Source organism: Nansenia antarctica (genome assembly GCF_963989245.1).
Source record: "Nansenia antarctica genome assembly, chromosome: 14".
Lineage (NCBI taxonomy): Eukaryota > Metazoa > Chordata > Actinopteri > Argentiniformes > Microstomatidae > Nansenia > Nansenia antarctica.
Window position 1 is genome coordinate 32,452,067 of NC_137684.1, and position 18,906 is coordinate 32,470,972.

The following is an 18,906-nucleotide window of genomic DNA, read 5'->3' on the forward strand; positions in this document are numbered from 1 at the left end:
TCATATAACTTTTATTTACAACAAGCACAACACAAAAATCGCTATTATGCACCGTCTTTGTCCGCGAATAACACCGGCTGTGGAGGTGGTACAAACTTTGCTAACTTCACCATCTGTCTACGGTCATTTTGAGCCCTTAACCACCGCGCTGACACCCCGAGAAGTTATGCTTTTAACCGTAAACTCGATGAACCGGGAGTTCACCCGGCCGCTGCTGCTCGCAGCACCGCTTGTCCAGTTGACAGCTGGGGCAGAGAATATTTCTACCCCGGAATTCCATTCAAATGCCCGCGTCAGTCAGCCTTTTCCGTAGAAATACATCGCTCCGTTATATATCTAACGTTACATGTTTTAAGGCTGATCTGTGCATGATAGTGCTGCATTATGTTGATCTATTTATATCGATCTATAAACGCGGAGATTGGAGCCCCAGACAGCGCTGCACTCGTATCTATCAGCCTGTCTGTATAATGATGTCGTTGAATGCCGATGCTGTGGTACTGTGCTGAATGAACCATTCGCTGACTGTCTTAATAAATCAAGTACAGAGATTCCAACCCGTGTTGAACATTCTATTTCCTTGTCAAATCGTGTATGCTGTCATTGCTGTGCACCATGAGATGACAACGCATTTAAGATCACAATCCTCAATAGATTGATTCCATCGTTTTACCGACAAGAAGATTCTACAATCTATCAGCCTTTCCGTAGAAATACATCGCTCCCTGTATAACGATATATATCTAACGTTACATGTTTTAATAGTAAGGGCATTTTACCAGATATTTGACCAATCTGCGAAGTAAATCGTTACCAAGAAATTTCTTCACCAATGTGTTTCTAAAGGTGTGTAATAACATGTCCTAAAAGGTTGAAATTCAACTCCTGTGGGAAACCTCATAAAAAACTGCTCAAAGTTGGGGTACCGATAACCGATTTTCGAAAATTCGAAAATGCTTAAATTGGACTTGAGTAACTTTTGAGGGGTCAAACTAGGCATTTTTCATGATTCTGAGTTGATTGCAAGCATTTATTTGTCACCAAGAGCACTTCCTGGTGCAACCCCCAAACCCCCCCCACCCCCATTGGTGGTTGGCATTCAAAGTGAGGAAGTTTGGAGGTAACAGGTAACATTAGACAACATTAGACAGCACCAGCAGAGAGGCACTATCATGGGCATGGACTCTTAGTCATAGGCCTCACTACATGTGGAACAATAGAACCAGGCTGCTTCAGCTACTCACTCAGCCCAGCAGAGAGACACTCTGCTGGGCAGTAACTTACCTGTTATGGAGGCCTAAAAAAAGGGAGATGAAAGTGAAGCTGAATAGCTTCACTCTCACCTCCCATTGTGGAAGAGATGTACCAACATGAGATGTACCAAGGACTACCAGAGGTGTTCAGCTAGACACACAGCCCAGAGACAACACACCTTCCATGGGTGCTGTGACTAGGCCTGTGGCCCTATGCTGGAGGTCACATGAGCTCCAGGGCCTAACTGCTACTCTGTCAGTCCGATTAGGAGTGCTCTCACTGGGCCTAGCTGTCTACCATTCACCCCTCATCTGGAGCTCTGACCTCCAGGGCCTAACTGCTACTCTGTCAGTCCGATTAGGAGTGCTCTCACTGGGCCTAGCTGTCTACCAGTCACCCCTCTTCTGGAGCTCTGACCTCCAGGTACTATGTGATACACTGCCAGTCCGATTAGGAGAGCCCTCACTGGGCCTAGCTGTCTACCAGTCACCCCTCTTCTGGAGCTATGACCTCCATGATAGTGCCTCTCTGCTGGGCTGTGTGAGTAGCTCAAGCAGCCTGGTTCTATTGTTCCACATGTAGTGAGGCCTATGACTAAGAGTCCATGCCCATGATAGTGCCTCTCTGCTGGTGCTGTCTAATGATTGATTGATTGATTGATTGAAAACCTTTATTGTCCCCAATGGGGAAATGTTGTTGTCAAACAGCTCAGTTAGGGCAGAAAACATTCAATACAGAAAACAGAAGACATTCAATAAAATACATAAAACAGTGCAGGCTCAATAAGTAAAAAGTTCCAAAAGTTCCAGCTCCAGGTCTCCCCCACCCTGCAGGGCCTGGTTGTAGAGTTGACTCTACAACTCTCTGGTTGTAGAGTTGGTTGTAGAGTTGTAGAGTTGTAGAGTTGTAGAGATCACAGGACGGTTGGTGAAGGGATGGGGGCGCAATTGGCACCGGCTGATCACCAACCGTCCTGTGGCTCCCCCTGCAGGTCGGAACGCGCCATGTTCCCCACAGTTACGGTCTGATAGAGTTGATATGGAGGTCAGATCCTGGTGGACGTAACAGTTAGTCACTGGGTCAGATAGCTATAGCTAACATTATTACCTAGCAAGGTATTACCTAAGCTAATTAGCCAGCTTATCATTATGGAGGCTTTATGGTTGTTGTAACTATTATTCTTTTAATGATACAAAAAAGTCTTGAATCAGAAACAGAATTTATTTTAATAACATGCTGTGCAAACACAAGTAAACAAGTAATGATAAGTAATAACGTTTTGCCAGTCGTAGCATTGAACAAGCACGGTGCCATTCTCCAGGCCTACAAGCTGGGGGATGTTGCTGTGTTTCACTGGAGAGCTGTCCCTCACGACTCTAGCAATGTCATCCAAAGTCTAGCTCAACAGGGTAGTCAAGACTTCCAGTGTTTGCAAATACAAGTGCACCCCATAATCTTTCACTGTGTTATCAGGATGAGGGAGCTGGTCTAGCTCTGCCTGAGAAAGTTGCCGTGACAGTTGAATCTCAGGCACTTGAATTCCAGCAGCGTCTTCTCCAGGGTCACTGGGTCCAATCCAGTCAATGCCGTAGTTAATGTCCACCTAAACATCAGGTTAAACAGAATGGATAGGGTTATTGGTTTTGAGAGGTATCTGTATGACAGATGACGTCACAATCTCATGCTACAACCGGACACACACAGACGGACACATGTCATGTATAGAAGTGGCTGCACCACTTAAAAAGACGGTTACATTTTTAACAGCAATGTAATATGAGAATGTCAGCCTATTTCAGCATGAGTTGAAGGATCTTCCATTAGTGATCTACTGTTTCCAATAAACTCCAATGACAACAACTGTCTATTTTGGTATGATTTTAAAGGTATATAAAAACAGTGTATCCGCTCACTGTTTCTGTTGCTTGTTGGTTGTTATTTTATGTTGTATGTTGTATGTTTTTATAGTATAAATAAATAATAACATCTTTTTTTAATTAAGTGCTGCTTTTCTTGGCCAGGGCTCATTTGAAAAAGAGGCTACTGTCTCGATATGACTACCCTGGTTAAATAAAGGATTAATAAAAAAGTATAGAAACCTGCTGTAGATCTGGAGCGCCTGGGCTGTTTCGGAACCTGTGCCATAGCTGCATGGGTGACTGATTTCGGGCAGTGCGGATTCCATGGTGGTTCCACCCCTGGACAAAGAAGTCCAGGTGCATCTGAATCCTGGGCAGGAACACCCATTGAAGAGCAAAGAGGTGTGTCTCATCGTCTGGACACAAGAGTCCTTCACACTCCAAGTGCCAAAAGAGTGAGTGGAAGAGCTCTGTCACACCGATGAAGACATCCCTCCAGAGTCTCTCTATTCTGTTGGGGGATAAAATATACACCATATGTATGGTGTAAACCACAAAGAGGGATGCATATATCAAAATATACTGCATGGGTAGGCTGCTCATTAACCCTACCCATGAAATATATACAAACGCCTCAGAGTGCTTCATACCATGGTCACCATTACAATAATATGGGTAATAGGTGTTGAACAATTGTAATTGGTGTAAGGTGTTACAGAGTATTGTTACAGAAATATGACTACTTGTGAAAGAAATACCTCTGGTTATGCACACTTCTCCCAGCAATGTGGGAGTGTCTGTCGATACCTCTGTTGGCCACCATGTAGCTTGCTACATCCCAGTTCTCGCCCCCTTTATCGCTGCGAACCCTGGATGGCAAGCCGTGTGCATGGACAGCCTCAAGAAAATGGGAACAGACTGTCTCGGCACGGTTGTTGTTGGATGCTTTCAGAAACACAACCATTCTGCTGAAACCATCTATCCCTCCATGGATAATGATGCGCCACCTTCAGAAAACATAAGAAATGAGACACATTTATGATGAATATGATTTTGTTTTTCTCAATTACTTGTTATTCATCACTTCTGACCAATATTATCTATGGATACCTGATAAGCTTATGATTCCCATCAATGTGCCACAAGCAGTTTGGTGAGGGGACACTGTACACCCTTCTTCTTATTGTGTTCAGACGTAATGTACGCTCCAATACTCCCTCTGGGTCAATGCGTCTCATTGCTTGTTGGACTCGGAGACCTATGATCATAATATCCAATAACAGTGATCATTAATACAATTTAAAAGGACAATATGGTTACAAAATACATCACATAACCTTGTTTTGTGGGATTTGGAGCTTTGTATACTGTTCTGCACTAACAACACAAGCTACTTTCCAAATCCCCCTCCCTCAATACACTGTATACAGTCATGCTTGAAAGTCGTCATCAGACTATGGGACTCATATGAAGATCAAATAAAAGCATAAAATGTGTGGAAATTCCAACAGGGTTCACAAGCGTTCAAGCATGATATACGGATCCTGCTGTGGACTCATTTTCACCATCGACCTTTTTCAATGATTGTCCATTGGATGTAAACATGATTTAAACTTTCTTGATGGCAAATGTATTCATGTGATAAAACCTTTGGTGCCAAGATAGCTGTAGGTTTGCCAAACTCTGAATCAGACTACATACTCTGAACCCTGATGCCTCTCCCTTGAAGATGTCCTCGCACCATCTTGTACCCACAGTTGGGAAACATATGCTGGATATCAGAAATAATGGTGTCCAGGTGCTCATCTTCCACATCAGAATAGAAATCTGATACCCTATTGTGAAAAAAAGATATATTGTAATATTTATGACATACTTATATGACGTTACATACAGTTTACAGTGATGTCTGTGTGTGTCCGTTCGTAGGATTGAGTGGACAAGAGGCATTCCATGACTGCTGATCAGATTTCCAGAGCGAATTTACGAACGCAGCCGAGTACCCAAGTACCCACTCGATATAATAAACAGCAGTTTAACGATCACAAAATACTCATACTTTGTGGATACGTTCGTTTGGGGCTGTGTGATCATCTAATTATGTGTAGTTATGTGTTTCTAGCATGTCGATGTTCTATCAGAATGTTGTGATGTTATCAAAATTAAGAAGATGAATGGCTGAAATGGCGCAAAGCGGGGAAAAACAGATACGACATCTAAAGTCTGGATGGAACGATTATATTTCAAAACAAACTTTAACTCCCCGAGGGCTCCGACTACTGCCAAGTCTATCTGGGTTTATTTGCAAGGACCTTCGCCTGTAGGCCTACAGTGTTATGGAAAACGAAGGTTTCTGCCGAATGCTGCAACACTGGAACCACGATATTACATACCAGTTAACACAGATATCTGCAAAATCATGCAATGCCTACCAAATACTGACATGTCAATCCGGACGGTAATATAATTATCAGAGTTTGGTTTTAGTTTTAGTATTCAGTTCAATGTGTGACTGACCTCATGTCGTTTTGCTCCATTCTTCTTCTGATCGTCCTCAGCGAAACATTGAGTATACCGGCAACATCTGTCGCTGATATGCCCAAGCTGACGTAGAACTCAATTAAACTGAACGGGACGTCCAATTTTGGACGGCCCGGTCGGCCAGTGGTGATGATCCCAGTCTCGGGTGCTGTTGCGTTTGGCATCGTTAATGTCAACAAATGTTCCTGTTGAATGGTCATCAAGGCGGTTACCGTTACTTGAGGAAATTCTACACCCATAGCAGCAGAGATTTGCCCCATTCTATCCAACAGCCACTCTACGCGGTAGAACACAAAATCGTTAGACACTGTGTTTTGCTCCGTCTGAAGTTGGAGGCCACGGATTTCTCGTCGTACAATCTCAAATGCGTCCATGTTGTTAACCTTATGATATGATAAAGGCTAGGCTAATACTATAAGGCTATTATAAGGAAAAGGCTCGTGGAAAGGCTGGAGACACACAACAGGCAAAACGTGCAGCAATTGATGAAAGGGCAAACTCTACAGATGTCACAGTTTTTATACTCTCTTGAAGCTCCCATAGCGAATCACAGCGCCACTTATGGCCGGAAAGGGCAGAACCTATGGCTGGAACCGGAAGGTTGTATTCCATTCCGATGTAGGTGCCATAATACCTACATCGGAATGGAATACAATGCAAATTAGATCGGATTTACATAGGATATCGAAAAGCAATGCAAATGAGTAACCGGATATCGAAAAGCAATGCAAATGAGTACCCAGAACCTATGGGCGGATACTAATTTGCATATGGGCGGATACTAATTTGCATTGTATTTGCAAGTGCCTATTTGCAAGTGCCATAATACCTACAGCGCTCAAATGTAATACACATGCAGAATGGAATACACTCGTGACCAAATACAATACACATGCTAGAATGGAATACGCTGCGCTCAAATGTAATACACATTGCTTTTATTTTGGCACAAACATTCCGTATTTTTGCATTGTATTTGGTGTTACACGTGTATTCCATTCCGATGTGTGTATTGCATTCCGATGTTTGTATTGTATTTAAATCAGGCATGATACACCCTCCATACATACCTGCATACCTAACCCTGCATACCTATGCTTCACCATTACTTGCATACCTGCTTCACCATTACCTGCATACCTGCTTCACCATTACCTGCATGCGTCCTAACGATTCCCAACTAAATTGGGCGCTCCGCCACGCCCCCAGCGGGCTGCGTCCTAACGATTGGCTCCGCCACGCCCAGCGGGCTCCGCCCCCCAGGCTGCGCGCACGCAGGTCAGTGTGTGCTCAGATGTCAGGGAAAACGTGGAGGAATATCCTCAATTGAAGGCTGCGCATCTCTTTCCTCGCTGCAAGATGTCGATGCAAGACTGCCGAGGCAAGGGAGTGGGTGAAGGCAGCAAAACACTCCGGGGTAACATGGAGGGTCCAAAGAACCATTCCATGTCTGGCAAAGCGCGTTCTTTTCAGGGTAACAGTTAAAATGTCTTGTGCCTGCTCCAAACAGTCACGTATCAGGCGGATGGCATTCACATAGGTTCTCAACTCCTTCCACTTTACGTTTATATAGTGAATATAATGTTTTGTTTAGGTGGACTACAAGTGTCAGCACCATGTTGATGTGAGGTCTATGACGGCCAATTCGAGACCTTCATCTAAAAACACATGCTGTCCAGCCACAATGTCTCTCACCCTGAAACAGTGCCAGCCTCTAAGGCGGCGGATTAGCCGGTGAGTTGAGAGATGTATGCAGGTCTACTGTACGCTGATAATCATGTTGTTATATTCATCCTTGGCTTAAACTTAACATCCTCGTTAGCAGAGTATTTTTTTCCATTTTAAACTGTCCTGTATCAGCTTCTCTCACTCCAACCATCTGCAGGTCCACCCTCACCACACCATATACCTTCTTTTAGGCCTCCGCCTTTTCCTTCAGCTCTATCTCCAGCATCCTTACCCCTACCAGCTTGTCTCCTATCTGCCATGTCCAAAACCAAGCTCTGCCTCTTGTTTAGTTATTTGTCAGACAATGCCACCACGTGTAAACTTTCCTTTTCACTATTGGTGGTAGAATTCTGGTAGCATTCTGTCACAAATCATTCTTAAGACACTTCTCCACCCACTCCACCCAGCTTGCACTATCTTCTACACCTCTATTTTACGCTCTCCATTACTTTGGATTGTTGACGCCAAGTATTTCAACTCATCCACATCCTCCTTGTTACCTCACCAATCCACTGATTCCCTCATTCACTGGCTCAAACTTAACATAATGTTGATATGATTCTGTCAACTGCTGCAAGGACAGACACATGCCTGACTTCCCATTGGAAGTCAGGGTAAAGAACACCCACAACCACAACCTGTTTGTGGCCGAGGCCCTTGGGCACAGAGATGTGGGGAAGGCATCAATTGAGAGCCTGACGAGGCTTTTTGAAATCGGCCACTCTCCCACATCAGCACTTTGTGTGTTGAAGCACGACCTGCAAATGCAGTATGGCGTGAGATATGTCCATGCCTCAGCGAACAGAGAGATCTGCCCAGACCTCCAGTTTGTCCAAAGGTGCACCTTTTTTTTAAGATCATATTGTAGTTATTATGTATGTATTGTCAAAAGACCCCTCACATGATTGGGGTTGAGACTGTATAATACTATGTTGATGATGGTTGTGTATGTGTCACACATTTGAACACATATGAGCAGTGGAGTGGGATGTATAGTTTGAAACGGTATACAGCATGCATATTATAACTTTATTGGCTAACATTTTTTTGTTCAGACTCTTCCAAAAGGTGTGCAGGGGAGAGTATGGTGCACAGCAAGGCCCTTCTATGCTGGAAGCTCTGGAACGACAGGTGGTGGAGTACAACACCAAGTGTGGAGAAGTGTGTGCCAGGATGACCACTTCCTCTGCTGGAGCTCCTCTCATCGCGATATGCTCCCCACTGATGAAACGCCTTCACACATTATTTATTGAATGTTTTCTGTCTGCCCTACTAAGCTGTTTGACAACTAAATTTCCCCATTGGCGACAATAAAGGTTTTTTCATTCATAATATTTTGGTGCTCCTCTACCCCCTTTGTATATATTGAAGACCCAAAGACGGCTCAAAAGGACAGTTTTGACTGCCATTGTATTTAATAGGCCTGCTATTGTCAATCTGTTCACTTCAATCTGTTCATATCAATAGGCCCTTTTCAATCAGTTCATATCAATCGGTTCTTTTCAATCAGTTCATTTCACGTTCTAATGTTCATTTTTACAAATCTATACAAAACCTGATCTCACATGTTTTATCCTCAAGGATACATATCCTCAAGGATACATAGGCAGAACAACTGAAATAAATGAAACTTTAATCGACTCAAAAACTGCTTAGCTGGTGGGATGGACTCACACTCATGGACGCACATTTGCCATGTCTCTCCTGTGATGTTATGCTCTGATATTGTAATTTAATGTAACTTATCGCGCGTCTCGTTAAGAGAGGTCAGGGAATATTTTTTTACAGCTCACTTTTCTGGCCCCTCTGTTGTCCTCTACCTCTGTTTTACTAGTTCTGGTGAATAAATATCTGACAGTGACATATTACGTGGTTGATTGAAACGGTAATGTTTAAAATAGCCACGCAGTGCGCGAAAATGTATGCAGTCCGGCAAAATGTATGCCGTTTCGCAGTCGAGCCCGCTGGGAGTCGAGCCCGCTGCGCGTGCGTCGAGCCCGCTGGGGGCGTGGCGAGCCCGCTGGGGGCGTGGCGGAGCGCCCAACTTAGTTGGGAATCGTTAGGACGCTTACCTGCATACCTAACCCTGCATACCTGCATACCTGCTTCACCATTGTATTTGTTTTTTATATGTTGGTGGGGTTAGGGTTATCATGTGTATTTTTTTCGTCTTTCTGAGGAACATGTTTCACTCCTTATGCGTTTGACGGAACAACACAGGGAACAACAACACTCCTTCCCTGTGATTTCAGGCCCTATGACGACACACAAACAAGACCACAGAAGACAGACAGACAGACAGACAGACAGCAAAGGTCAAAGGTCAAACACTTTTCAAGGACAGACATGTGAAAGAAAACAACAAACAGATCCAGCAGAGCGACACAGCAGGTACACGTTAACTCTGTCTTCACCTGTGATGTCGTCTGCATAGGTACACGTTAACTCTGTCTTCACCTGTGATGTCGTACACGTTAACTCTGTCTTCACCTGTGATGTCGTACACGTTAACTCTGTCTTCACCTGTGATGTCGTATGCATAGGTACACGTTAACTCTGTCTTCACCTGTGATGTCGTACACGTTAACTCTGTCTTCACCTGTGATGTCGTCTGCATAGGTACACGTTAACTCTGTCTTCACCTGTGATGTCGTCTGCATAGGTACACGTTAACTCTGTCTTCACCTGTGATGTCGTACACGTTAACTCTGTCTTCACCTGTGATGTCGTACACGTTAACTCTGTCTTCACCTGTGATGTCGTATGCATGATCAGGTACACGTTAACTCTGTCTTCACCTGTGATGTCGTATGCATGATCAGGTACACGTTAACTCTGTCTTCACCTGTGATGTCGTATGCATAGGTACACGTGAACTCTGTCTTCACCTGTGATGTCGTATGCATGACACAGCAGGTACACGTTAACTCTGTCTTCACCTGTGATGTCGTATGCATGACACAGCAGGAACACGTTAACTCTGTCTTCACCTGTGATGTCGTACACGTTAACTCTGTCTTCACCTGTGATGTCGTATGCATGATCAGGTACACGTTAACTCTGTCTTCACCTGTGATGTCGTATGCATGATCAGGTACACGTTAACTCTCTCTTCACCTGTGATGTCGTATGCATGATCACTCCTTTAACTCTGTCTTCACCTGTGATGTCGTATGCATGATCAGGTACACGTTAACTCTGTCTTCACCTGTGATGTCGTATGCATGATCAGGTACACGTTAACTCTGTCTTCACCTGTGATGTCGTATGCATGATCAGGTACACGTTAACTCTGTCTTCACCTGTGATGTCGTATGCATGATCAGGTACACGTTAACTCTCTCTTCACCTGTGATGTCGTATGCATGATCACTCCTTTAACTCTGTCTTCACCTGTGATGTCGTATGCATGATCACTCCTTTAACTCTGTCTTCACCTGTGATGTCGTATGCATGATCAGGTACACGTTAACTCTGTCTTCACCTGTGATGTCGTATGCATGATCAGGTACACGTTAACTCTGTCTTCACCTGTGATGTCGTATGCATGATCACTCTGTCTTCACCTGTGATGTCGTATGCATGATCACTCCTTTGTGATGCAAATGACACCCTTGTTTTCTCATCCGTATTGATATAACACCATCCAACCCAAAGACAGAAGGAGTTTACATATGAATAGTGAACCTGCTGGGTTTCAGTAGAAATCTATTACTGATAACTGAAAACATAACAGATCTACAGATCAACTTGTCATTGATTTAAATTAAGAATGTAGGGTAGTCATAGGGTAGTCATAGGGTAGTCATAGGGTAGAATGAAGGGTAGATTCAGTGTGTTTCCTGCAGATGCAGGGCAGCTCGTGGGGCAACATGGTTGAATGTCCCGACATGACTGGATCGGCTCTTTTTCTATTGCAGTTGTACAAGACTTTAATAATTCAACATGTACTCGCCCCAAAGGTGCACTTGTAAACCTCCCTTTAAGTGACAAAAATAATGTTCTCTGTCCATAACCCTAACCCCCCTCTATTTATTTTTCTAGAACACTTTTGAGTGCTTTCCTTAAATAATAGATGTGATGTCTGGTTAGGGGTTAGGATGTCGGGGGATCCACCTATAGTTAGGTGGTAGCGAAGCATACATATCTGCTGTTACTGTATCTGGCTGCCATTCCTGTAGACAATGTGATGCTGTGGCTTTACAGTACAGACCAGTTATATAAAAGTGCCCTGCAGACATAATGGGACAGTGACGCATTTCTTCTTCTATGGCTCGACACTCCAAGAAATTGACTAAAGTAGAGATGCTCAGCTTGTATGGTATTTGATGGTATTTGTGTGTTGGTTTCACCATTCAGAAATTACAATATTTTTATGCAAAGCGCCAATTTTTCAGAATAAAAGTCTGAATATTTGGATTGGTTGTGACTTGCAGCTGAGCTGCTGCTGAGGAAGATCACTGTTGCAACGCCACTATCAACATGTTCAAGCCTCATGTAGCTGAGAACATTAAGAACCGACCAATCACAGTGAAGCTGCAATCACAATAACTCTGATTACATTTGAACGCTTTGGAGAACATCTGTAACACTCTTTAAGCCAGTAACACGAGGTCATCACAGGACTAAACGCAACAAGTGTAATGATGGCATTAGTCTGCCTCCCAGGGATCTATTATGGACTTCATTTACATTTCTCACATGTCTAATTTAACATCTCCACCTGAGCACCAGCACGGCATCATTACAGAGAGTTAATGAACTGAAACATCAGTTAACCCTAACCCTAACACAGTCCGACAATAAAGAATATTCTTCCTTTTGATCCGATTATCAAAGAACTGTAATACAGATGGTGGTATGTTGGCAGAATGTCATTGTCATATACAATGTGAAGGAGATGTCGGGATCAGAGGAAGCAGATATTGAGAAGGAAACATAGCAGGTTTCAGGGGTCATGGCAGGTTTCAGGGGTCATGGCAGGTTTCAGGGGTCATAGCAGGTTTCAGGGGTCATAGCAGGTTTCAGGGGTCATAGGAGGTTTCAGGGGTCATAGCAGGTTTCAGGGGTCATAGCAGGTTTCAGGGGTCATAGCAGGTTTCAGGGGTCATAGCAGGTTTCAGGGGTCATAGCAGGTTTCAGGGGTCATAGGAGGTTTCAGGGGTCATGGCAGGTTTCAGGGGTCATGGCAGGTTTCAGGGGTCATAGCAGGTTTCAGGGGTCATAGCAGGTTTCAGGGGTCATAGGAGGTTTCAGGGGTCATAGCAGGTTTCAGGGGTCATAGGAGGTTTCAGGGGTCATAGCAGGTTTCAGGGGTCATAGGAGGTTTCAGGGGTCATGGCAGGTTTCAGGGGTCATAGGCAGGTTTCAGGGGTCATGGCAGGTTTCAGGGGTCATAGCAGGTTTCAGGGGTCATAGCAGGTTTCAGGGGTCATAGGAGGTTTCAGGGGTCATGGCAGGTTTCAGGGGTCATGGCAGGTTTCAGGGGTCATGGGAGGTTTCAGGGGTCATAGCAGGTTTCAGGGGTCATGGCAGGTTTCAGGGGTCATGGGAGGTTTCAGGGGTCATAGCAGGTTTCAGGGGTCATAGGAGGTTTCAGGGGTCATAGGCAGGTTTCAGGGGTCATGGCAGGTTTCAGGGGTCATAGCAGGTTTCAGGGGTCATAGGCAGGTTTCAGGGGTCATAGCAGGTTTCAGGGGTCATAGGAGGTTTCAGGGGTCATGGCAGGTTTCAGGGGTCATAGCAGGTTTCAGGGGTCATAGGCAGGTTTCAGGGGTCATGGCAGGTTTCAGGGGTCATAGCAGGTTTCAGGGGTCATAGCAGGTTTCAGGGGTCATAGGCAGGTTTCAGGGGTCATAGCAGGTTTCAGGGGTCATGGCAGGTTTCAGGGGTCATGGGAGGTTTCAGGGGTCATAGGCAGGTTTCAGGGGTCATAGCAGGTTTCAGGGGTCATAGCAGGTTTCAGGGGTCATGGCAGGTTTCAGGGGTCATAGCAGGTTTCAGGGGTCATAGCAGGTTTCAGGGGTCATAGGCAGGTTTCAGGGGTCATGGCAGGTTTCAGGGGTCATAGCAGGTTTCAGGGGTCATAGCAGGTTTCAGGGGTCATGGCAGGTTTCAGGGGTCATAGCAGGTTTCAGGGGTCATAGCAGGTTTCAGGGGTCATAGCAGGTTTCAGGGGTCATAGCAGGTTTCAGGGGTCATAGCAGGTTTCAGGGGTCATAGGCAGGTTTCAGGGGTCATGGCAGGTTTCAGGGGTCATAGCAGGTTTCAGGGGTCATAGCAGGTTATAGGGGTCATAGCAGGTTTCAGGGGTCATAGCAGGTTTCAGGGGTCATGGGAGGTTTCAGGGGTCATAGCAGGTTTCAGGGGTCATGGGAGGTTTCAGGGGTCATAGCAGGTTTCAGGGGTCATAGCAGGTTTCAGGGGTCATAGCAGGTTTCAGGGGTCATAGGCAGGTTTCAGGGGTCATGGGAGGTTTCAGGGGTCATGGGAGGTTTCAGGGGTCATGGGAGGTTTCAGGGGTCATAGCAGGTTTCAGGGGTCATAGCAGGTTTCAGGGGTCATAGCAGGTTTCAGGGGTCATAGCAGGTTTCAGGGGTCATGGCAGGTTTCAGGGGTCATGGCAGGTTTCAGGGGTCATGGCAGGTTTCAGGGGTCATGGCAGGTTTCAGGGGTCATGGGAGGTTTCAGGGGTCATAGCAGGTTTCAGGGGTCATAGCAGGTTATAGGGGTCATAGCAGGTTTCAGGGGTCATAGCAGGTTTCAGGGGTCATGGGAGGTTTCAGGGGTCATAGCAGGTTTCAGGGGTCATGGGAGGTTTCAGGGGTCATGCTCTCTTGCTAACTTCACTTTGCCTCTTGACTAAAAATGAGATTCAACCTGTGTGCATAAAACAGTGAATGAACACAGCAACCACTCTCAGTGATCAGCCCCCTCATGTTTGTGCATGTTTGTGTACTCAGCTGTCACCAGACGACATCCCTGATCCCTGGGAAGGATACGTCCCATCTTAGAGGCAGAGATAACCTCAGACAGAGTGAATCACACACTATAGCTCCTCTTTTTTCAAACATTCTGACTTCCAATTCCCACCCCAAATCCATGTTCCCTGATTCACACACAACATGTGCCTGAAGTGATGGGGCTTGCCATTTTATCGATGAAGGCCCCCCCCATCATAAACACATTTCTTACGCTAGCAGAAGTGCTCAGTATGTTGCAGAGCCACATGTAGTGTGTTTTTTATGGATTCTCTGCTGGCTGATTTCCTAACGGCTGTTGTGTTTCTATCGATTCCCCCAGGTCTCCTGATGATGGCAGAGAGAGAGAGAGAGAGAGGTCCCGATACTGGAGCTGGATGTTACCATGGTAACCCATGCTGTATTCATACTGGAGTCATAACCTGTTCAGCTGAGCTTAGACCATGATGGATCAGATCCCTACTCATGACCCTAACCCTACCAGACTGGAGAGACCTAGAGAGAGGCTCCTCCTCTGACTCCTCCTCTGACTCCTCCTCTGGCTCCTCCTCTGACTCCTCCTCTGGCTCCTCCTCTGGCTCCTCCTCTGACTCCTCCTCCTCTGGCTCCTCCTCCTCCTCTGGCTCCTCCTCTGGCTCCTCCTCTGACTCCTCCTCCTCCTCTGGCTCCTCCTCTGACTCCTCCTCTGGCTCCTCCTCCTCCTCTGGCTCCTCCTCTGGCTCCTCCTCCTCCTCTGACTCCTCCTGGCTCCTCCTCTGACTCCTCCTGGCTCCTCCTCTGACTCCTCCTCTGACTCCTCCTCCTCCTCCTCTGGCTCCTCCTCTGGCTCCTCCTCCTCCTCCTCTGACTCCTCCTCTGGCTCCTCCTCCTCCTCCTCTGGCTCCTCCTCCTCCTCCTCCTCCTCTGACTCCTTCTCTGGCTCCTCCTCCTCCTCTGGCTCCTCCTCTGGCTCCTCCTCCTCCTCCTCTGGCTCCTCCTCCTCTGACTCCTCCTCTGACTCCTTCTCTGGCTCCTCCTCCTCCTCTGACTCCTCCTCTGGCTCCTCCTCCTCTGACTCCTCCTCTGGCTCCTCCTCTGGCTCCTCCTCTGACTCCTCCTCCTCTGACTCCTCCTCCTCTGACTCCTCCTCTGACTCCTCCTCTGGCTCCTCCTCTGACTCCTCCTCCTCTGACTCCTCCTCTGACTCCTCCTCTGGCTCCTCCTCTGACTCCTCCTCCTCTGACTCCTCCTCTGACTCCTCCTCTGGCTCCTCCTCTGGCTCCTCCTCCTCCTCCTCTGGCTCCTCCTCTGGCTCCTCCTCCTCCTCCTCTGGCTCCTCCTCTGGCTCCTCCTCTGGCTCCTCCTCTGGCTCCTCCTCTGACTCCTCCTCCTCCTCTGGCTCCTCCTCTGGCTCCTCCTCCTCTGACTCCTCCTCTGGCTCCTCCTCTGGCTCCTCCTCTTCCTCCTCTGACTCCTCCTCTGGCTCCTCCTCTGGCTCCTCCTCTGACTCCTCCTCCTCTGGCTCCTCCTCTGACTCCTCCTCTGACTCCTCCTCTGGCTCCTCTGGCTCCTCCTCTGACTCCTCCTCTGACTCCTCCTCCTCTGACTCCTCTGGCTCCTCCTCTGACTCCTCCTCTGACTCCTCCTCTGGCTCCTCCTCCTCCTCTGACTCCTCCTCTGACTCCTCCTCTGACTCCTCCTCTGACTCCTCCTCCGGCTCCTCCTCTGACTCCTCCTCTGACTCCTCCTCTGGCTCCTCCTCTGACTCCTCCTCCTCTGACTCCTCCTCTGACTCCTCCTCTGGCTCCTCCTCTGACTCCTCCTCCTCTGACTCCTCCTCTGACTCCTCCTCTGGCTCCTCCTCTGACTCTTCCTCCTCCTCTGGCTCCTCCTCTGGCTCCTCCTCTGACTCCTCCTCTGACTCCTCCTCTGACTCCTCCTCTGACTCCTCCTCTGACTCCTCCTCTGACTCCTCCTCTGGCTCCTCCTCTGACTCCTCCTCCTCTGACTCCTCCTCTGACTCCTCCTCTGGCTCCTCCTCTGACTCTTCCTCCTCCTCTGGCTCCTCCTCTGGCTCCTCCTCTGACTCCTCCTCTGACTCCTCCTCTGACTCCTCCTCTGACTCCTCCTCTGACTCCTCCTCCTCCTCCTCCTCCTCCTCTGACTCCTCCTCCTCTGACTCCTCCTCTGGCTCCTCCTCTGGCTCCTCCTCCTCCTCTGACTCCTCCTCTGGCTCCTCCTCTGGCTCCTCCTCCTCTGACTCCTCCTCTGGCTCCTCCTCTGGCTCCTCCTCTTCCTCCTCTGACTCCTCCTCCTCCTCTGGCTCCTCCTCTGACTCCTCCTCCTCCTCCTCTGACTCCTCCTCCTCCTCTGACTCCTCCTCTGACTCCTCCTCTGGCTCCTCCTCCTCCTCTGGCTCCTCCTCTGGCTCCTCCTCCTCTGGCTCCTCCTCTGGCTCCTCCTCTGACTCCTCCTCTGACTCCTCCTCCTCTGACTCCTCCTCTGACTCCTCCTCTGACTCCTCCTCTGGCTCCTCCTCCTCTGACTCCTCCTCTGGCTCCTCCTCTGGCTCCTCCTCCTCTGGCTCCTCCTCCTCTGACTCCTCCTCTGGCTCCTCCTCTGGCTCCTCCTCTGGCTCCTCCTCTGGCTCCTCCTCCTCTGGCTCCTCCTCTGACTCCTCCTCTGACTCCTCCTCTGGCTCCTCCTCTGGCTCCTCCTCCTCCTCTGACTCCTCCTCTGACTCCTCCTCTGGCTCCTCCTCTGGCTCCTCCTCCTCCTCTGGCTCCTCCTCTGACTCCTCCTCTGGCTCCTCCTCCTCTGACTCCTCCTCTGGCTCCTCCTCTGGCTCCTCCTCTGTAGTGTTTTTACAGACCAAAGAAGAACACCTCCATGTTTTAGACTCAAAGGACTGTGCGATGGGGATTGGAGAACTTTGTAAGTTGAAAAACGTGCCCTTCTGCCCACTAATGCAGATGTTAATACATACACACAATGTATAGACATGGTGATATACTTGATGCACAGAATCAAACTGGATACTAATTATTTCCTGAAAAAAACGAGAAACAAGACAAAGGACGTTGTTACCTTAGGCCGAACCCTCTTAGGGCTAACCCTAACCCTAACCCTGGTGACTAGACTGTACTTCTGTACTCACTGGTCTATTCTGAACATTCAATCAGATGAACATTTTAAATGTCTATTTGGACAATGTGCAGTCAGCATGGCTGGTTATGGTGAAATAAGCAAATCATTTCTCACCAGGAAAGCAGAGGAGGAAATGTAATCAGTTTGGGGGGGAAGAAATGTAAATTTATTTTCAAAAGCCTAAAGTTATATATTTAACAGTTTTATATGTTGTATCTTTGTAGAAAACCTTATTCAACACTGAAAATGTGTCATGGTCATATTGCCAATCATAAACTATGGATACACAATGAGCAATGTCGTCAAGCCACTGGTCTGTCATTTTCCTTTGAACAAAATCAGCTTTGCCTTTTGAAACAAATGAAATTATTTGTACATCATAAAGATGATCTATTATTAAAACCCAAACAAGGAGAAGATAGAATTAAAGCAAACAGACAAGTGTAAAGGGTACATTTCTGACATGGGGAAAGAACGATTAGGGCAAATGTGTTTCTCTGTGATCTAACAAGATGGACCACAAGTTGAAATTGACCATAAGAGTGTTTGAAGTCGTGGCAGGATTATGTTACTGCAGCTCAGAGTCTATGTGACAGTGGCTGGGAAAAGGTGGACCAAGTCACCAAGGTAATGTTTAAATTCTTTACAGATTATGAAAGTGCAGATTGTAGCTTCCAAATGATGTGTCATACAGATGTGTCATACAGATGTCTTATACTAGATATGCTTATGTGATACTGGTACACATCAAGTCAACTAGCGGAGAACAAAGTTAGCACAAAGAACAAAGAACACAAAGAACATTGCGCTAGCTAGTTAACAACAAAGAACAAAAACTGTTGTTTGCTATATTGAGGGGGCTCTTCAACATTTAATATTTCGTAATTTCATATTGGAATATGAAAAAAAACGAAAAACAATAAGACATTTTCTCCAAATGCACGATACACGTTTCAACAACCGCTGTCATATAATATTTCCTAAATGAATCAGACATGAATGAACATCGAACAAATGCTACTGCCTGTAGTCTCAATGTCTCTGGGATTCCTGAAATATGATGTTACATCTATATAAATATGATGTTACATCTATATAAATATGATGTTATATCTATATAAATATGATGTTACATCTATATAAATATGATGTTACATCTATATAAATACGATGTTACATCTTTATAAATACCAGATCTATATGAACCTGCAATATTCTAATTTCAGTCTTGAACTATGCATTTATATAAAACCCCAAGTACAAAAAAGTTGTGTAAAACTTTTTTTTTTTTTTACATATTTTGAATTAGAAACAGTATAAAGACAATATATTGAATGTTTTCAACTTGAATGTTTTTTGCAAATATATGCTTATTCAGAATTTGATGCCAGCGACACCTTTCAACATTGGGACAGAGG